Here is a 19,437-nt window from a genome sequence, read left to right on the forward strand (position 1 = left end):
CACTATGCCAGAACTTCAAACAAATTTTATCACACATTTCAACCTAACAACTACCACAAATAATCACAATTAAGCCCAGCACATAAATCATTAACAATAAACCCTAATTCCAATTACCAAAACAATTACATGCAACACAATACAATTCAACAGTCAATTATCAATATGATTCACAAACCAGACCCAACTAACCACAGTAACAGATAATTCGACCCAATATTGGCAATTAAACGCATAATTTAGCATCATAAAACAACAATTTTTGCAAAAATTTAGAGATCTAGGGTTTACCTTGAAGCTGCAACACTTGTCTCCTTCAATAGCGTCGCGCATAGTCCTCCTAACACCGTCACTTCTTTTTTTCTACAAATGGAAACTTTATTTTGGTCGAAAATTTCCAATAATGGTTACTCAATTATGGTTGACAGTGTTAATTAAAGGGATAAAGTCTTAATGGCGGGTTTTAATTTTTGCAGAAGGTGGTTGAGGGAGATGGTGACGTGGCAATTGGTTTGGGAGGGAAATAAAATAAGGAGGTCCACTTAAGTCTTCCTCTCGGTCAACACTCCAATTTAGTTTAAAAAATAAAAGAAAAAAAAAATTTGGGGGAAGGTTACCTTTTGAAGCCGGTTGCCAGTCAACCTGGACTACTCTAGGAAAATTAGGTCAATACTTAGGATTGTTAAAAAATAAACTGTAGTTGGGATTGTTGTAGGTAAATGGGGAATAGTTGGGATTTATAAAGTGTATTTTTCCTATTTATTATGTAACGTTCTTTTTTATGTAATCAATGTTCGTTTATAATGTATGATAAATTATTATAACTTTGATATTTTTTTTTATTTATAGATATTGTTCTTTTATTTATGTTCTTGTTAAGAAATAAGGGTGTAATTGTGTTTTATGAATGCGGAACAAGTTAATGAAAAATAAGAATGAGAAAAAAGGCAATAAAGAAGATAAACAAAGAATACACGGATTTACGTGGTTTGGTCAAAATAGACCTACATTCATGGGTGGGGGATTTAAGAGCTTTTACACTATAATGGATAAAGAACGAGAGGATAATAAAATGAGTCCTAGATCTAATGACTCAAAAGGTATGATCTAATTGATCAACTAAAGAGTCCTTTTATAACACAAGGAAACTCTAATAAAACCCTAAAATTGTTCCCCAAGTATACTCAAATAGTCGTCATAGAAAAGGTATAAATATAGGAAATTATCCCTAAAATAATTAAGCTAAAATCAGACCTTAAAACGGCCAACTCGTCTAGGCACGGACATGCTCCCTTTGGGCACGGACGTGCTATGTCGAGTACTTCGTCAGCATCGTTCCAGCTTCGTCCAGTCCCGTAAAACAACCCTAACTTTCTCGTTTCTTATCGGAATTGGGCATATGACCTACTGTTGGAAAGCTTTTGAACCAAGAATTAACTCCAACTTGAATTGCCTCCAAATCACTTATAGTTTGAGAGATATCTGCATTCAAAGTCAGCCCTACTAGATTTCAATCACAATTTAACAGTGCTTTAATATAAGTAATGTTCTTTTATTCATATGTAATGTTCTTTTATTCATAGGGTTATGTTCTTCCGAGTCCACCCGCCTGTACGAACCAATTATTGGTATTAAATTATTGATTTTAAATTGTGGGGTGTGTTTTCAGGTGCTCTATTCGTTTTCTTTGTATTGGTACCCATTTTTTCTGACATTGTTTTGGAGGGTTTTTATTTTTATTTATTTTTTCTTCTTCTTCTTCTTCTTTTTATTTTTTTTTTAATTTTTTTTATTGATGGTTTGTACATGAATACATGATACACCCATTTTCTTAAAATGTGCTTTAATTGTTTCATAACAATTGATACTCCCTCCGTGTTTTTTAAATGTTACACTTCTCATTTTCGGCCATGTTTTTTTTAAGTATCATACTTTCTTTTTTGGCAAAAAGCTACATTAAAATATTATATCTCTCTCCTCTCATAATCCCCAGTTCTCCACCCAAACCCACTATTACTTTTTTTTGTTTTATATTTCCTCTCACATTCATTACTTTTTAATAAATTATTAACTCCACTATCTTTTTTTTACAATTTTTAATACTCCAACTACCCCACTAACCTCTTATTTTATTTAAGTCAATTAAATTGCCTAAAACTATATACTGGTCAAACTGTAACACTTAAAAAAATAAAATATGGAGGGAGTAGTACATTTCAGTTCCCCACCTAAGGTTCCCAGCGAGGATGTCAAGGAGATGAAGGATATGCTCCTGAAGGTGCTGAAGGAACAAGAGGATTCAAAGGTGAAGATGGAGGAACTGAAGAAGAGTGTGCTCACTCTAGATGCTGCTGTGAAGGAACTGGTCAAGAGCTCAGAACAGGGGAGACAGTCCATTGTGAAGGACATAGTGTCTCAAATCAGCAAGAAGCTGGAGGATCTTGCTGTTGATGATGACCAGAGCATTGCTTCTTAACCTACCTTTCTCTGCATCCTTTTTTATGTTGATGAAACTTATATTTTATCTGCTTTTGGGAACAATTTTTATTTCGGTCTGTAATATTTTAGGCACTTTTTAATTTCTTTTGGAAAACTTGCAAATTTGGTACATTTGGCCGATGTTTCAAATCGGTTTTGGATGATTATAATCTATGTTTCTTTTGCCATATGCTTTGTGAATGTTTTCTCTCTATGCATGCTCCTTGTCTTAACACTAAACCACTAGATGGTGCTGTGTTATGGTATACTATATATGTGTGTGTTAGTTTTTGATAATGCCAAAAGGGGGAAAAGGATGCAAACTATCAAGGAAACTTAATCATTCTATGGTCTCTATTCGAAATCTTCACAAGCCGCCTAATCTTTACAAGCAGGTATAATGTATATACAAGTTTTTTCAAGTTTTTCAGTTTTTCCTTAAGTTATTTATTTTTGCATTGTTTTTATTTCCTTAACTTAGTTTCCATTCTGCATTAGATTTTGTTTTAACATTTTCTTTTCTTTAGGAATAAAATGGATTATCTCTGTTTCCTTGTAAGTAAGTTTGGTTTGTTTGTCATCATCAAAAAGGGGGAATATTGTTGGACTTAATGATTTTGATGATGACACAACCTCACTTACTTACAAACTAATAAGTGCTTGATTGTTTAAGTGTGTACTCAGTTACAAAGACTAGGAGAATGAAGTGTCTTGTAAAAATACCATGAGGAACAAGAAGGCCAGAAGCAGAGCTAGCCATAGAGAAGAGTTCCCTCACAGGAACTGGCGCTTCATAAATGAAGACTAGAGAAGAGAAGGTTCGCTCAGGGAACAGAAGCTTCAGAGAAGAAGCCTCATCAGAGAAGAGAAGTTCCTCCCAAGGAACAGAAGCCTCGGAGTAGAAGCTTCATCAGAGAACATGAAGACTAAATATATTTTTATATTTTAGGATTTATGTAAGTATAAGATATTAATTTGCACTCGAAAAAGTTGTGTGGAATTAGTTTAAAGATATAACATTGTGCATGCTAGTTTTTAGGAAAATTGTTATCATTTAAACGTTTATCTTTTTCTAAAAATTAAAAAGATTTTATTCTATTCCTTTTTTCTGATTTTCGGAAAATATCTTTAACAAAATAAAATCTCCCATGTTTTCCAAAAACTTGCGGCCTACTCTCCCATGTTCTTCTTCAGTCATGGTTTTGCACATTGAGGAGGTCATGGTTCCTTAATTCAAGGGACATGATCTTCTTAGTGGGTATTGTTTTTGGTGTTTTTGTCCCTTGGGAGAGTTACGTCACGAAGTTTGATCCGGCTAAGCTGTACCTGCAAAATAACGGAGACTCCGGGTGGTTGGAGCTCCGCCTCCAACGATCAAGTTAGTAACTTGAAAGGGAATAAAAAGAACGGAAATTTAGGTGGGTATCTGCTCGGATTCCAAGCTCAGGTGTTTCTCTGATGTGAGAGAATGCAGGTGTAATAAATGATTGAATGTGTCCCCAAAGTGGGGAAATATCTCCCTATTTATAGGGTCCTTGGAGAACGTGCCCCTATTTAGGTCACTTGACCTAAATTTCAGTGGGCTGCGCCGTAAAACGGCGCTTTTAGGGATTTGGGCCCTTGAAGGCCGCCATTTCAAAGGTGTATCTGAGGGCGCCAAGTGTCAAGAGGATGTTAAGCCACGTGGGCCATCCTGAGCTCGACACGTGGCCTCCTCTCATTGTTCCACGTGTGTAGACACCCAAATGTGTCTCCCCAAAACCAAACCCAGTGATGAGTACCTTTCACGTCGAATCATAATCGAATGAAACGAAAGTGTGGAAAAGTCTAGTGTTGCGGAAAGTTTTATTTTCTTTTCTCTTCTTTCTGTTTTTGAAAACTTTATTTTAAGAAAAAAGCCAATCCAGTTTGGTTGGTCCATGATATGGGTCCAATAGTAGTGTAGTTGGATGGGGCTTGCAAAGACCTTTCCAACGATATATTATAAGCCCAATTCCGATGAATATTGAGGAAGTTATGGCCAATTTACTAAACTGAGCCCGGTTTGAGCTTTATGTACGGCCCAATGATCTAGGGGAGGGCCTAATATGATTTATCATTCCTAATGCAATTAGGAATGGTTTTAGTCTTCTAGAATCTTCTAGAAAGTTCTTTTCATTCCTAATTCAATTAGCATTGATAAATTGACTTTTGTTGACTTTTCAGAGTTTTAATCAAAATCAAATAGCATTTTCGAAGAAATTATATTATTTTATCCTCCAGTACGGGAAATTTATCAGATTTTCGAAAACGCGTTGAAATCAAGCTTGGCGTCCAACCCCAGGCCTTGGCGCCAGACGCTAGCCATTCGCGCCTGGCGCTAGCCATTGGTGCCTGGCGCCAGCTAGCCAGGGTTGGCGCTAACCTCGTTTTGCGTGCGTCAGACTCTGTTTTGTTAAATTATCTTTTTGGCTGATTTTCTCTATAAATATCGTATCAAAAATTCTGTTTTGATTCACCTACAATCAGTTTTCAATTCTCTTTCATTCTCTCTTCATCATTCACCAATTCTCACGATCATTCATCTACAATCTGTTTTCTATTCTCTCTCTCTCTCTTCTCATACCTTGTTTTTAAATACAAAATTCCGCATTCGCAAGATCTAGAAACACCTAGCCATATTCGAAGTTGCCTTCGCCCTAGACGTGAAAGGTTTAATTTCTGAGGGTTTGGTCCCAAATCTCTCTTTCAATTATTTAATTTAATTGTTGTTTATTATTTTTCCTTGAAGTTACTAACGTGTGTATTTTGTTATTAGAAAGAGGTACGAGGCATCAAAGTAAGTACTTTAATTGATTAATTGATATTATGATGTAGAAATCATGTTTAAATTGTTGTTATGATATTCCTAGTATCATGTTTAGGGAAAAGGTTATAATATCAAATATATTAAATATGATTGTTACGATGCTTCCTATGTTCTTCCTAATATTTATGATTGTTAGTATCATGTTAGGGTTAAAGATTTGATTTTTATTGTTTAGTGACATGCTAGGGTTTGTTATTAATCTTGTTAGTATCATGCCTAGGATCTTGCTATGTTTATTATGCTTTAATATTAACATGATTATTATTATGGTTAATATGGTTGTTATTATGATGATTGTTTCATTGTTATAATTTTATGATCATGATTATATTTTATACTTTGGTTATTATGTTGCTTGATTTTTATTGTTTATTGCTTGATCACACCTTTTATGTATGTTTAAAGGGAATTTGTACTTGTAATCACGCTTAATAAGATATTAATAATCTTGTTTAGGGTTAATATGATTATAATTTCAAGTGATCACCAATAATAGTTTATTTGTGCATTATATTCAACCAACATAGATAAACAGGTTTAGGGTTAATCCTATTGATTGCATGTTAGTCAGAAAGCGCACATGAATACGATCAGAATAAAGTAGAGGCCTATTATTAGGGCAGGTTCAATCTCTTTTAGGTTGGATTTGTACCTTCATCCCCGAACCCTTATTTGGTTCAAGACCTTATGGAATTGACGATCTCTTGGATCGTTAAGGGGTGTAACCTTCACCTCGTGAACGGTTTACAAGTTCCTAAAACTTGTTGGCGACTCTTTTGCTCTATTTTCTTCCCTTTTGCACGCCACCGTACTTTAGTGTATGATCACAGTGGGGTTCAAGCTAGTGGGATTTTAAGGCTTGAAATTATTCCCTACAACGTGTCTAGGGTATTTTTACCCTAAACATTTGCCCCTCACAGGTCGCATGTGCATATCACGTGGGGCCTGTGACACGTGTCCACCTCTCAAAGGTGAACAGTAACGGGTAAAAAATTTGAATTTCAAATCAAAGATTTCCCCCCGCTTTCACTTTCTATAAATAGAAAGTTACCCCCCCCTTTTTCTCACCTTACATTCACATTTGGATTTTTAGAGAGAGAAAAAGAGAGATTCTAGAGAGAAGTTCTCTGCTTCCGTCTGCGTCACAGTAAGTTCAATCTTCTGAGTGCTAGCAGTTCAACACCCGGTTTACCGGTTGTAGCGGTTTTCAGATTTTTCAGAGAAAAAGCGAGGTAACCGCCTGTACCATTTTAGCTTTCCTCCCTTTCAATTTGTATACCATTTTTTCGCCGCCTGTATACCTAGCCTTGTAGAGAATATAAATGAGTTCTCAATCCACTCACTCGGCACTGCCTAGGACACTCAGTCAATCCCCCGGAACGGCTGAGTCTAGAACAGTGGGTGCCTTTTCTGGACTGTCGGAACCAATATGCTCATCTCCGAATTCCTCCCTCTCTGTGTCTGTGCAGGACACAATGGCCAGGCGGTCTAAGAGCCGGCGCACTATGAGAGTGCCAGCCGATGAGGTTTTCCCAGACGGGGAACACAGGGATTGGGAGGAGAACGGATCTGACGAAGAGGCTCCCTCTACTTCCGGGAGCTCCGGGGTACGAGAGGTAGGCGGCGAGGGTATTGCCTCCTCTAATGAAGCCGACAACGCTGAGGTCGGCGAAGGGTCAAGGGCCGAATCTTCCGGCTCTGACCAAGACAATTTTGCGGCTGACTATCAGCAGCCGCCTAAGGTCGCTGACAACCCCAACCCTAAAAGGACCCGGATGCTGCCAGGTAACATTGCCCTCCTCAAGAGCGGATTCAGGGCCTTCAAGGAAAAGCACCCCTTTGGAAGGGGCTGGGAGATTATCGTTCCTCCGGCTGACGCCGTAATGGCCTGGGGCGATGATATAGACCATGCAGACGACTACTTTATCTGCTACGAGGCAATTATCGAAGCCGGCCTCCGGTTCCCCCTCCACCCCGGGATTAGGAAAATCCTTAAGGGGTACGATGTAGGGGTTTGGCAGCTCACCCCCAACTCGTGGGTGAACATTCTCAGTTACATCGCCGCCTGCGAGTTTCAAAATATAAACCCCAGTTTTTCCGCCTTCGCTCATATGCACTACTTGAGCAAGGCCCCAGGCGGCCATGGGGCATGGTATACTCTGACTACCTTGCCCCAATACCTGATGACTTTGGACAAAGTGTCTAAATGGTCCGGGTGGAAGGACAAGTTTTACTTGATTTCTTCCCCCACTTTAAGACACAACCGGACACTGCGCCGGTACAATACTGAGCCGGCTCTTCTAGGCCGGAAATGCCCTCTCCCGGTGCTATCTACTAAGGCCCGAGAGCAAATAATGGAGCTGGGATTTTTTGAAGCAACAATTGAGCCCATGGGGGATGGGACTCACATCATACTTCCCAAAAACTGGATTCCCCATCCGGACTTCTTCAAGGACGAGTGCTTCCTGTCCGCCTGCGGGCTGAGTACAATGTTTCCCAGGGGTAGAATACTTCTCATCCGGAATGATTGTTATTTTACTTTAATTGCAAACTTGCCATAATTTTTCTAAACATAAATTCTTGTTCTTGTAGACGACGCCCTGAAAATGGTCGATCCGGCGAAGACTCCGGCTAAGTCTACGGCGCTGCTGCGCAAGGAAGCTGCGCTTGCCAAGAAGGCAGCCGTTGAAGCCAAAGACTCCAAAAAAGGCGGGGTAAGCCCGCCTGACTTGATGTGTTTGCATTATTTTTTTATTTTTATTTATTTTTATTTATTATTTTTTTTTTTACAATTTGCCGGTTAGGTATACTTACCCTTTGTTTATTTCTCAGGATTCCGTTAAGAAGATTCCACGATCTTTCTCCAAGCTGCTCAAAAGGTAAGGAGACGATCTGGAGAAAACTCCGGCTGCGAAAGACGCAAGAAAAGACCCTCCTCCCCAGAAACAATCTTTTGCCCATTCCGGTCGTCCAACGACTGGGGCAAATCGCCTGATGCAATGAAAATTCTGAGCGAAGGCTCGGAACGCTCGCAGCAGAAAGCGCCGGATGCCTCTACGGCATCGAAGGGTGGCGAGCCACCTAATGTTGCAGCCGATGCGGCAACGCCCGGGGAGGGGCAGAAGCCCGAGACCCATTCGGAAACCCAAGGTTAGGGGCGAATTGAAATACCTTGACCACTTGATTTTATGAGAATCAAGACAAAGGTTGATCCCTCTAAGGGGTCGGTCAGCAGCTGGCAACGGATGAATGCCGACTACGCTGCTTCTTTCTCACAGAGTATTACTTTTGATGCAGATCTGACTTCTGACGAGCCGGATCTTGCGGGTTTCGCAAAACGGATGGTGAGCACCCTCACCCGGTCTGAGAAGAACTCCATACCTGATCTGCAGGTCGTGGACTTCGACCGGATAATGGGTCAACTGGCTGAGGTAATAAATCCTACAACCTTGATATCTTTTATCTTTAATTCTGCTAAGTAACTCATAAGCCGGCTGTTCTTGTCTCAGGCGATGCTGAGAGTGGACAGCCTCTGGGGCCCTTTCAGGCGGAAACAGGAAGAGGTAAATGACGCCAAACGGAGGGCCCTTGAAAATCTCAACTCTGCTGAATATACTAATTATATGTGTAATTTAAAGATTAAAGCAGTAGAGTTGAAACAGGAGGAGCTGATCCGGAGTTTGACGGCTGCAAACGACGAAGCTAGCAGCCGGGCTGATGACCTTGATAAGCAGCTGAAGGATGCCAAATCAGATCTCAAGGCATTAGAAGATGCTAATAAGGATAATGCCCAACTCCGAACAGACGTTAACCGCCTGAGGGTTGAGCTTGTCAATCTGCGAAACAAGCAGTCAGACGAGCTTGCCCAAGAGCAAAAACGGCTGACAGAGGAGAATGAGCGGGACAACTTGGCCCGGCTGAAGATCACCTGGAGCCTCTTTTACCCATAAATAGACTTTGAGGTCTATAAGCTGAGGTATGATTACGCCACTGAGGTGTATGATGCCCAGCTACTAGGTGATGCTCCCCCGCCTCGCTTCAAGGATTGGGCTGCTGAGCAGGTATATGATGTCTCTGATACCGAGGAGCCGGCGGATGAGCATAACGAGGGCCAAACCAGCCAAACTCAGCCGGAGCAGCAGCAACCACCTCAACCTTAGGCGGGCCTCCCCACTTTCTGCGGCAGTATGCCATTCTTGTTTCTTTACCGGCTTGTATGCCGTGTTTTATTGTATTTTACCAACCATGGGGTTGGGTTAACAATTTATTTTTTGTTTCTTCACCGGATGTAACTCCGGTTAACACAACTTATGGCCTTTGAGCCATTTTTAATATTTAATGAAGTATTCCGACTCAGTCGGTTGTTTATACCTGTTTGTGTTTGAGTTTTTCAATTTGAATTTTGCGTATGTTTGCAATTCTTTAATATTTTTCCTAACTTAAAAAAGCATGCGGCAGTTTGCAATCCGGGTGCTCTTGCCCCTGGGCGGCTGTGTGGTTGGTTTTATTTCAAATTGATTGATTGGCTTGAAAACACTTGATACTAGGAGAAGTATGGAGTGTTTTTAGGACAATCAATCACAATGGTGATTGCCCCAAACCAAGCGCACAGCCGGCCATTGGAACGGGTGCTTTGAGCTTCTTGCCCAGGCGGTTGTATTCCGTCTGGGGTTAACGCGTAGCCATTACACATAATCTTTTTCCCCAATAGGGGGAGTGAGTGCAACTTTGGAATAAATAACCTAAGTAAGAACTTCAGCCGATGACCGACTGATGCCTCAGGGCATCCGGTTTTCGGTAACTTAATCGTTCTTTAGATTATTCTGGTCAGACGACTATGAGCTGACCAATTTGGTCTTTCAATTTTCACCATATGCGTTGGTACATAGAATCGACGAATAGTCTGTTTTCTGCGACGATTGCATCCGGAGGGGTGTCGCCGGACGCCTTTGTCCATGTTGGGACAGGCGGTTTTGTAAAATAAGCAACCATCCGGCCATATTGGCCTTTGGTCTTGTTTGAGACCGGTTGTATAGCCACTAAGCGTTTTTGTGCCAAGTTTTTACGCGAACTTAGTTGGTTGAACAAATAATCCGCCTGAGTATTACCCAGACGGACAAGCAATTGATAGTTTACACCAAGTATCGAACGTAATTAAATTAACAAAGAGTCCGTCTGAGCTTTACCCAGGCGGACTAGCAATTACTAGATTACGCTAAGTATCAAACTTAGTTATTCAAACAAAGAGTCCGTCTGAGTTTTACCCAGGCGGACAAGTAGTTATAATATTCAACTAAACTAAGTATCAAACTTAGTAAGTTAAACACAGGGTCCGTCTGGGTATTGCCCAGGCGGACGAACAATAAAAATGGCAAAATAAATCTGCAAACAAAGCCTGAATTTTCATTAATTGACTTACTGTTTACAAAAAATATACATTCTCAAAAGTAGTACTTTTTTAGATTGTCTACATTCCAAGTTCTAGGCAGGCGGCGACCGTCTGGGGTTTCCAGACGGTAGGTGTCGTTCCTGACTTCTTCATAAATCCGGTAGGGGCCTTCCCAATTAGGGGTTAGCTTCCCAGCCTCATTGGCCCTACCGGTTGCCTCCATTTTTTCGTAACACAAAGCCATCCAATTTCAGAGGGCGCTTGTGCACTTTCTTGTTATAAGCTCTGGTCATTCTCAGACGGTATATCTCATGGCGCAGGGCAGCGTTGCCCCTGCGTTCCAGAAGGGAGTCCAATGCCAGCCGCATGGCCTCCCAATTTGCCTCTTCATCATAGAGCATAACTCTCAGAGTCGGCTCGTAGTGCTCAATGGGCAAGACGGATTCAGCACCGTATACCATAAGAAATGGGGTTTCTCCGGTTTCCCCTTTAGCAGTAGTCCGGATGGCCCATAGGACATGAATTAATTCTTCTGCCCATAAACCACCGGCTCTTTCGATTTTCTTTTTTATGCCGTCTGAGATGAGTTTGTTGAAGGCTTCAACCTGGCCGTTTGCTTGGGGTCGGCCGACTGATGCAAAACAGTGGGAGATACCCTGATCTCCCAACCAAGTCTTGAGCTGGGGGGTCTCAAACTGAGGGCCGTTATCAAACACCATAGACATAAGTACCCCAAACCGGGTGATGATATTCTTCCAGATGAAAGAGATGACATCCTTTGTCTTGATGTTCTTAACCGACTCAGTTTCTACCCATTTGGTGAAATAATCCACAGCCACCAAAATGTAGCGCTTTCCGCCTGGAGCAGGCGTATAAGGACCCAAGATATCCATTCCCCATTTAGCGAATGGGACTGGGATGTGGATTGCCGTCAGATCAGTAGTCGGGCGGGGAATAAGTGAACCAAACCTTTGGCATTTGTCACATCTTTTGACTAACTCTTTAGCGTCTGCTTCAAGAGTAGGCCAGAAGTAATGCCGCCTGGCTCTGACGACTAGGGACATGCCGCCTATATGAGAGTCACAGTACCCAGCGTGCAATTCTTCGAGAACTTCTTTCCCCTTTTCTAGGGTAACACATTTCAATAGAGGTTTGAGGAAACCCGCCTTGAAGAGCTCTCCGCTTCTCAACTCGAAGTTTGATGCTCGCTTTTTCATGACGGCTGCCTCCTGTGGTGAATCAGGAAGTTTGCCGTCTGCTAAATATGCCCGGATGCCATCCATCCAGGTAGAGCTTCGGTCTAAGATTCCAATGGGCTCTTCATGTATGCTTCTCTTTTCAAGAACTTCCCAAAAGACCGACCGAGGAGTATCACAGCAGGCGGATGAAGCCAATTTGGACAATGCATCCGCCTGGTTGTTATCTGACCTAGGCACTTGATTCAGACGGAATTCCTCAAGTGCCCCAGTCTCTTCTTTGACTGCCTGAAGATATTTGATCATAGCCGGATGAGTTGCCACATATGTTCCCTCATACTGGCTGACGACCAACTGTGAATCAGAATAGGCGTCAATTTTAGTTGCCCCTGCTGCCTTACACATGCGGATTCCGGCAAGCAGGGCTTCATATTCCGCCTCGTTATTTGAGGCTTGAAACTTAAACCGCAGTGCATATTCAAATTTGTCCTCCTCAGGAGACTCATATATAATTCCTGCACCACAGTCGTTCTTCGTTGAGCTTCCGTCTACATACACTTTCCAAACCTGTTCAATGTTATCCGGTTGCACCGGTCGTGTCATTTCAACAATGAAGTCGGCAAACGCCTGACCTTTCACTGCCTTTCTAGGTTCAAAAGTGATTTCAAGACTTTGCATTTCAATAGCCCATTTCAACATTCTGCCGGATGACTCCAAAGTAGACAGTGGCCGCTTGAGGGGCTGGTCGGTGTAGATTACAACCGGATGAGCCAGAAAATACGGTTTCAATTTCTTGAAAGCCATATACAGGGCAAGGCCAAATTTTTCTACCATGGGGTACCGGAGCTCAGCATTTTTTAGAACATGGCTAATGAAATAGACCGGAAGCTGAACACCGGCTCTCTCAGCAAGGAGAACAACACTGAGAGCATGATCTGAGACGGCTAGGTACATGTATAACACTTCTCTAGGCAATGGACTAACAAGCCTTGGCAAAGAGTGCAAGTGTTCTTTCAGCCGTTGAAAGGCCGCCTCAGCATCGTCCCCCCATTCAAATCTGGTCTTCTTCCTAATTGCTTGGAAGAAGTAAAGGCATTTGTCACCTGACCGGCTGAGAAATCTCCCCAAGGCCGCCAGGCAACCGGTTAGTCTCTGTGCTTCCTTGACAGTGTGGGGTGATTTCATGTCAATCATCGCTTGTATCTTCTCAGGGTTAGCCTCTATCCCCCTTTGATCAATCAGGAATCCGAGAAACTTCCCAGACTCAACACCAAAGACGCATTTCTTAGGATTTAACATAACCTTATGCCGCATGAGTGTGGTGAAGGTTTCTCGGAGATCAGCGAGGTGATCCGCCTGCTGCTTGGATTTGACTATCATGTCATCAATGTACGCCTCTACATTCCTCCCAATTTGATTAATAAAGACCGTATTAATCATCCGTTGGAACGTAGCCGGCACTTTATTCAAGCCAAACGACATCACAGTGTAACAGAATATCCCCTGATCAGTGACGAAAGCCGTCTTTTCTTGATCTTTCTTCCACAGGGGTATCTGATGGAAGCCGGAGTAGGCATCCATAAAGCTCATCAAGGCATGCCCGGCTGTCGAATCGACCAGACTGTCGAACTTAGGAAGCTAATAACTGTCCTTGGGACATGCCTTGTTGAGATCTGTGTAATCAACACACATACGCCAGGTACCATTCGGCTTCCTTACAAGCACAACATTCGCCACCCAGTCGGGGAAATTACATGGCCGAATGAACCCAGCATCCAACAACTTTTTAACTTCGGCAGCTGCCGCCTGACTTCTTTCCTCGCCGTGATTTCTTTTCTTCTGCCGGATGGGCTTCTTTTTAGGGTCCACGACGATTTTTTGGACAGCAAGATCCGGGCTGACGCCTGGAATCTCTTCCACTTCAAAGGCAAAAATGTCTTTGAATTCTTTCAGCAGAAGGTGCAAGTCTGCACCCAACTTAGCAAAAGCAACCGTCCCAACCTTCACGGTACGCTCTGGACGGCTGTCGTCCAGAGGTATATCAATATGTTTACCAGCCGGTTGGGGACGGAGCTCATATGACCGTTCACCGGTCAGTGATTTCTATTTTTTTCTCTTTCTTCACCTCCATCAGCATAGGTGCCTTTCTTTTCTTCCCGGCTGTTGGTGGGGCTGTTACGGGATCGGCATCCTTGACATTGTCAAGGTCTATTGGTTCCTGGCCATCTTGGGCCACGGTATCTTTGACGGCTGAGAGATAGCACTCCCGGGCCGTCTTCTGATCCCCATTCAAGGAACCAACAGAGCCGTCATCCCTCTCATACTTGATGAGCATGAGGGAAGGGATTATTATAGCCTTGGATTCGTTGAGGGTTGGCCGACCCAAGATAATGTTGTAGGCGGTCAGCTCCTCAACGACCAAAAACCTGACGACCAGGTGTCGCCCTTTTCCTTTCTCACCCAGCCGGATGGGTAGATCGACCCTTCCGACCGGGTAAACCATTCCACCCCCAAAGCCAACTAAGGGGTGGGTGACCGGATTCAAGCTGCTGTCATTGTATTTCAGCTTCTGCAAGCACCGGAGGCTGATGATGTCTGATGAGCTGCCGGTATCAATAAGGATCCGTCTAACCAGCTGGTTGGCAACCTTACATTCAATGACGACCGGGTCATCATGTGGGCGGCGAACACTGCCCCTATCCTTCTCGGTGATCAGAACATCCGGGAAGGAGGAGCTTGAAGACGCCTGCCCATCATCATCTTTGTCCATCTTTCGAAGATGGCTCTTGGTGCCTCGGATGGTAGGGCCACCACATGAGAACCCGCCTGCTATTGTGTAGACCGGCTCCTTGTCGGTATCCGAGCTACTAGTAGGCTAGGGGGTAGTCTTAGAGGACTGACCCTTATTCTTCTTCTTTGCCCCGGCTGGGGACTTAGAAATATAGGACTTCAGCATTCCCTTGTCATCCAGATGGTCCAACGCCCGTTGAAGGCTGAAGCAGTCGTTGGTGTCATGGCCAACTTCCTCATGGTATTGGCAAAATTTATTTTTGTTCCTTGATTGAATGGAACTTTTCATTGGATTCGGCTTCTCTAGGGACAGCCGATCCTTAATCTCCATGAGGATGGAGTTGTAGTCCTTGTTAAACTCGTACTTTAGGACGTACGGTTTAAATTCTTTCTTCTTCTTCTGGGACGGCTGGTCAGAATCACTAACCGCCCAGATTTCTTTTCTCTTCTTGCTCTCTTCTTTCTTTTTGGCCGGCTGAGCAGGCCGGATGTCTTTCTGTTTGTCGGACTTCTTAGAGTCCGACTGGCTACCAGGCGAGCAGAGGTCGGTAGCTTGAATGTAGCTTTCCACCTCCCTCAGGGCCGCCTGTAGGGTGAAAGCCCATTTTCTGACTAGGTCGAACTTAAAGGTCGACCCGTCTCTTAGACCCTTGAAAAATTCTGTAAAATCTACCTCATCAGACAGTCCTTGAATCTTAATTCTGATCAGATTGAACCGCCTGACATATGAGCGCAGCCCTTCTCTCTCTCCCTACTTAACAGTGCTCAAGTCAAGGCTTGTTTTCTTAGCAGGGATGTTCATTGAGAAGTTGGAAGCAAACAGGAAGGCGAGCTTCCTAAAATTGTCAATTGTCCCGGCTGGCAAGTTGCCAAACCATAGTTGGGCAATTCCCTTTAATGTAGCCGGGAAGCATCGACACTAAGTGGCATCATCCAACCCCTGCAGGTACATGAGGTTGGTGTAAGTCATGAGGTGGTCTTCCGGATTGGTGGTACCATCATAGGTACCAACCAATACATTCTTAACCTTGGCCGGCTAGGCCGCCTCGGTTATCTCCCGGGTGAACGCAGAAGGTTGTTCACCCAGGCGGAGCAGACGAAGCTGCCAGTCCAGTGGCTGGACATTGTGGTATGCCGCCTGACCTCCGAAGAGAGCCGGCTGCATATAGTAAGGTGGGTACTAACCATAGACCTGAGAAGGTACATATGGTGCAGCCCCGATCATATGAGGGCCATAGTGGACGGTATTACCGCCTGCCTTACTCTCATGCAAGGAAAGTGCATTCCCCGCAGAAGTATTGTTAAAGTTGTCTGGAAAATTCGACGTAGAAGCCGATTCAGACAACTGTTGATTTCTCTTCCGGTTGATAATCTCCCGGGCATCAAGAGTTGATTTTTTACTTCCCACCGGCTGCTAAGTCCGGCGGGTGTTGTTGGTATTCCTCTTAGGGAGAAGAATTTTTGACCAATCAATGGTCCCGGCTGCCTTCTCCTTTGGATGAGGAGTGGGCTGCCGTTCTCTGACTGACTTCCCCTTTTCAAGAGGAGTCTTCTTGGCCGACTAACCTTTACTTGGGCCAGCCCGGATCTGGGTGATCAGCTCTTTAATTTCACCCTTGAAACTTGTCATGAACCTCATGAGTTCATCTCGGGTGACAGGTGCTGATCCAACGGCCGTATGGGTTTCCCCTTCCGGCTGCCCAGGGGGTCGACTTGTACCCGCATGGGAGGCACCCTGCTCCAAAATATCTCTGGGCCGGATGCTCTTGATTCCGAGCGAGCCATCATCGGCTGTAAAGGTTTCGACCTGAGGATCCTCATCCTCCTGGTCTGTAAAGACTTCTGGGTCATCGCCCAGACGGTTAGGGGGTGGTACAGACTCTTGAACCATCTTCGAGGTACTCTCCCCACAGACGGCGCCAAATGTTTTGGGTGTTTTTGTCCCTTGGGAGAGTTACGTCACGAAGTCTGATCCGGCTGAGCTGTACCTGCAAAATAACGGAGACTCCGGGTGTTGGAACTCCGCCTCCAACGATCAAGTTAGTAACTTGAAAGGGAATAAAAAGAACGGAAATTTAGGTGGGTATCTGCTCGGATTCCAAGCTCAGGTATCTCTCTGATGTGAGAGAATGCAGGTGTAATAAATGATTGAATGTGTCCCCAAAGTGGGGAAATATCTCCTTATTTATAGGGTCCTTGGAGAACGTGCCCCTATTTAGGTCACTTGACCTAAATTTCAGTGGGTTGCGCCGTAAAACGGCGCTTCTAGGGATTTCGGCCCTTGAAGACCGCCATTTCAGAGGTGTATCTGAGGGCGCCAAGTGTCAAGAGGATGTTAAGCCACGTGGGCCATCCTGAGCTCGACACGTGGCCTCCTCTCATTGGTCCACGTGTTTAGGGTATTTTTACCCTAAACAGGTATGAGTAGTGGAGTAATGGATTTGCTGCACAATAAAGTTTTTCCAAAGAGTTTATTGCTCTATAAATAGTTCATGGTTTCAGATGGAAAAACTCACCCTTGCTCACATTAGTTTTCTAACTTTCAAATCGAGTCAAGTGTCAATTCCACACAAGTTCATTAGAGTGTTCTTAATGTTCTTATACTAGAGTTTGTTTTTCTTTCGAGTTGTAATTTGGGGAATGGGGAAGTTCGAGTGAACTTTTGTGTATGAGAAAGAGAAGTGAGAAAGAGAAGAGAAAGAGAAGAGAGAACAGAGAAGTGAGAAGAGAGAAAGAGAAGAGAAGAGTAACAAGTTGGATGATTTGTTCCTCAGGGTCTCAAGTTCGTAGAGGAACTTGAGTTTGAGTCGTTAGCTTGTAATAGGAACATTTGCCCTATTATAGTGAAGATTATTTTCCCAAAATCCCAAGTGGTCGTGTTTTTTCTCCTTGTTAGGGCCAAGGAGTTTTCCACGTAAAATCTCTCTTGCATTCTTTAGTTCCTTTAGTTAATATTTCAGTTCCTTTAGCTTACTTAATTTTAATTCCGCAAAAAGTTTGGCTAAATTCTCATACTACAATTCAACCCCCCCTTCTTGTAGTATTCTTTAAAACAACAATTGGTATTAGAGCCTAACTTCTAGGAAAATCAGGAAACCCTAAAGAAGAAAGGTCTTGGGGAAAATGAATACTCATGAAAAGTTCGAGGAAGGATACTCAACTCAGAGGCCTCCTATGTTCAACGGCAAGTTCTATACTTACTGGTAGAACCGCATGGAGATCTTTATTAAGGCAGAGAACTACCAAGTCTGGAGGGTCATCGAGGTTGGTGATTTCGAAGTCACCAAAACAAATGCTCAGAATATGAAAAAGAGGACTTTGATAAAATGGAAATAAATGCTATGGCTGTGAAATTGCTCCACTGTGGACTTGGACCTCACGAACACAATCGTGTTATGGGGTGTAAGAACGCTAAGGAAATCTGGGATTTGATGCAGATTACTCATGAAGGAACTAATGAGGTTAAACGCTCAAAAATCAATCTACTTATGTCTAAGTATGAAAGATTTGAAATGCAGCCTAAGGAAACCATTCAAGAGATGCTAACTCACTTTACTAACATCATAAATGAGTTGGTTTCCCTTGGTAGACAGATTCCTACAGATGAGCAGGTTAGGAAGGTTCTTAGAAGTCTTCCACAAGATGAGAGATGGAGAGCTAAGGTGACAGCCCTTCAGGAAACGAAGGACTTCACAAAGTTCAATATTGAACAACTAGCAGGTTCTCTCATGACTCATGAGCTACACCTTGGAGTCAACAATGAACCCATGAGGAACAAAGGATTGGCTCTTAAGGCTGATGAGGAGGAAGACTCAGAAGTGGACGAGGATGAGGCTGCCCTAATTGTGCGAAGATTAAAAAAGATGTTCAAGAAAGGCCGAACCTCAAGGAACTTCGGGAAAAAGACCTCAAATCCAAAGCCTGACTACAGCTGCCACAAATGTGGATCTCCAGATCACTTTATCAGAGACTGTCCCCTTTGGGAAAATGATAAAGGGAAAGGAAATGCTAAGGAACAGGGAAGAGAAAAATTCAGCAAAGCAAACTATCAAAAGTCAGACATGAGGAAGGCCATGATAGCAGCCTGGGGAGACTCAGAAAGTGAAGAAGAAGATGATGACCAACCAGAAGAGGAGACGGCCAATCTCTGTTTGATGGCCAAATCAGATGATGAAAAGGCTTACCTTGAGGAACTCCAGAAAGAGGTATTTCTTGATCCTAAACAACTTAAAACTCTCTATAAGGATGTCTTAATAGATATATATGTCTAGAAGAAGAAGAATTCTTTAGAGATACATGTGTAAAGTTGAACAAATGTGAAAAAGCTCTTAAGGTTTGCAAAGAACATGGTGCTTGGTTGGAAACAGCTTATGCCAAGTCTCAAAGCAAATTAAGAGAGCTTGATTTTAAATACAAACACATAACTGAGATAGCTGATAGAATTAAGAATGAAAGTATTCTTCTGAATGTTGAACTAACTCAGTATAAGCTCATAAATTCTTATACCAGTTCTAGTAGTTCCTCAAGCGATCAGTTGCTTAAATTCAATGTTGATTTTGAAAATTTGAAAAATGAGCTTTCTACCTTAAAAACTCAAAAAGATCAACTTGAATCGGAACTGAATGATAAAAAGGATAGAAGTATTGACCCAAAAGTTATACCTAAGTGGATAGCTGAAGCTCAAGGAAAAAGAACTGAAGGCCTTGGTTATATGACCAAGAGGAAAGGTAAGCAAA

This window comes from Chenopodium album, chromosome 9 (genome assembly GCF_948465745.1).
Source record: "Chenopodium album chromosome 9, dcCheAlbu1.1, whole genome shotgun sequence".
In the NCBI taxonomy this organism is placed as follows: domain Eukaryota; kingdom Viridiplantae; phylum Streptophyta; class Magnoliopsida; order Caryophyllales; family Amaranthaceae; genus Chenopodium; species Chenopodium album.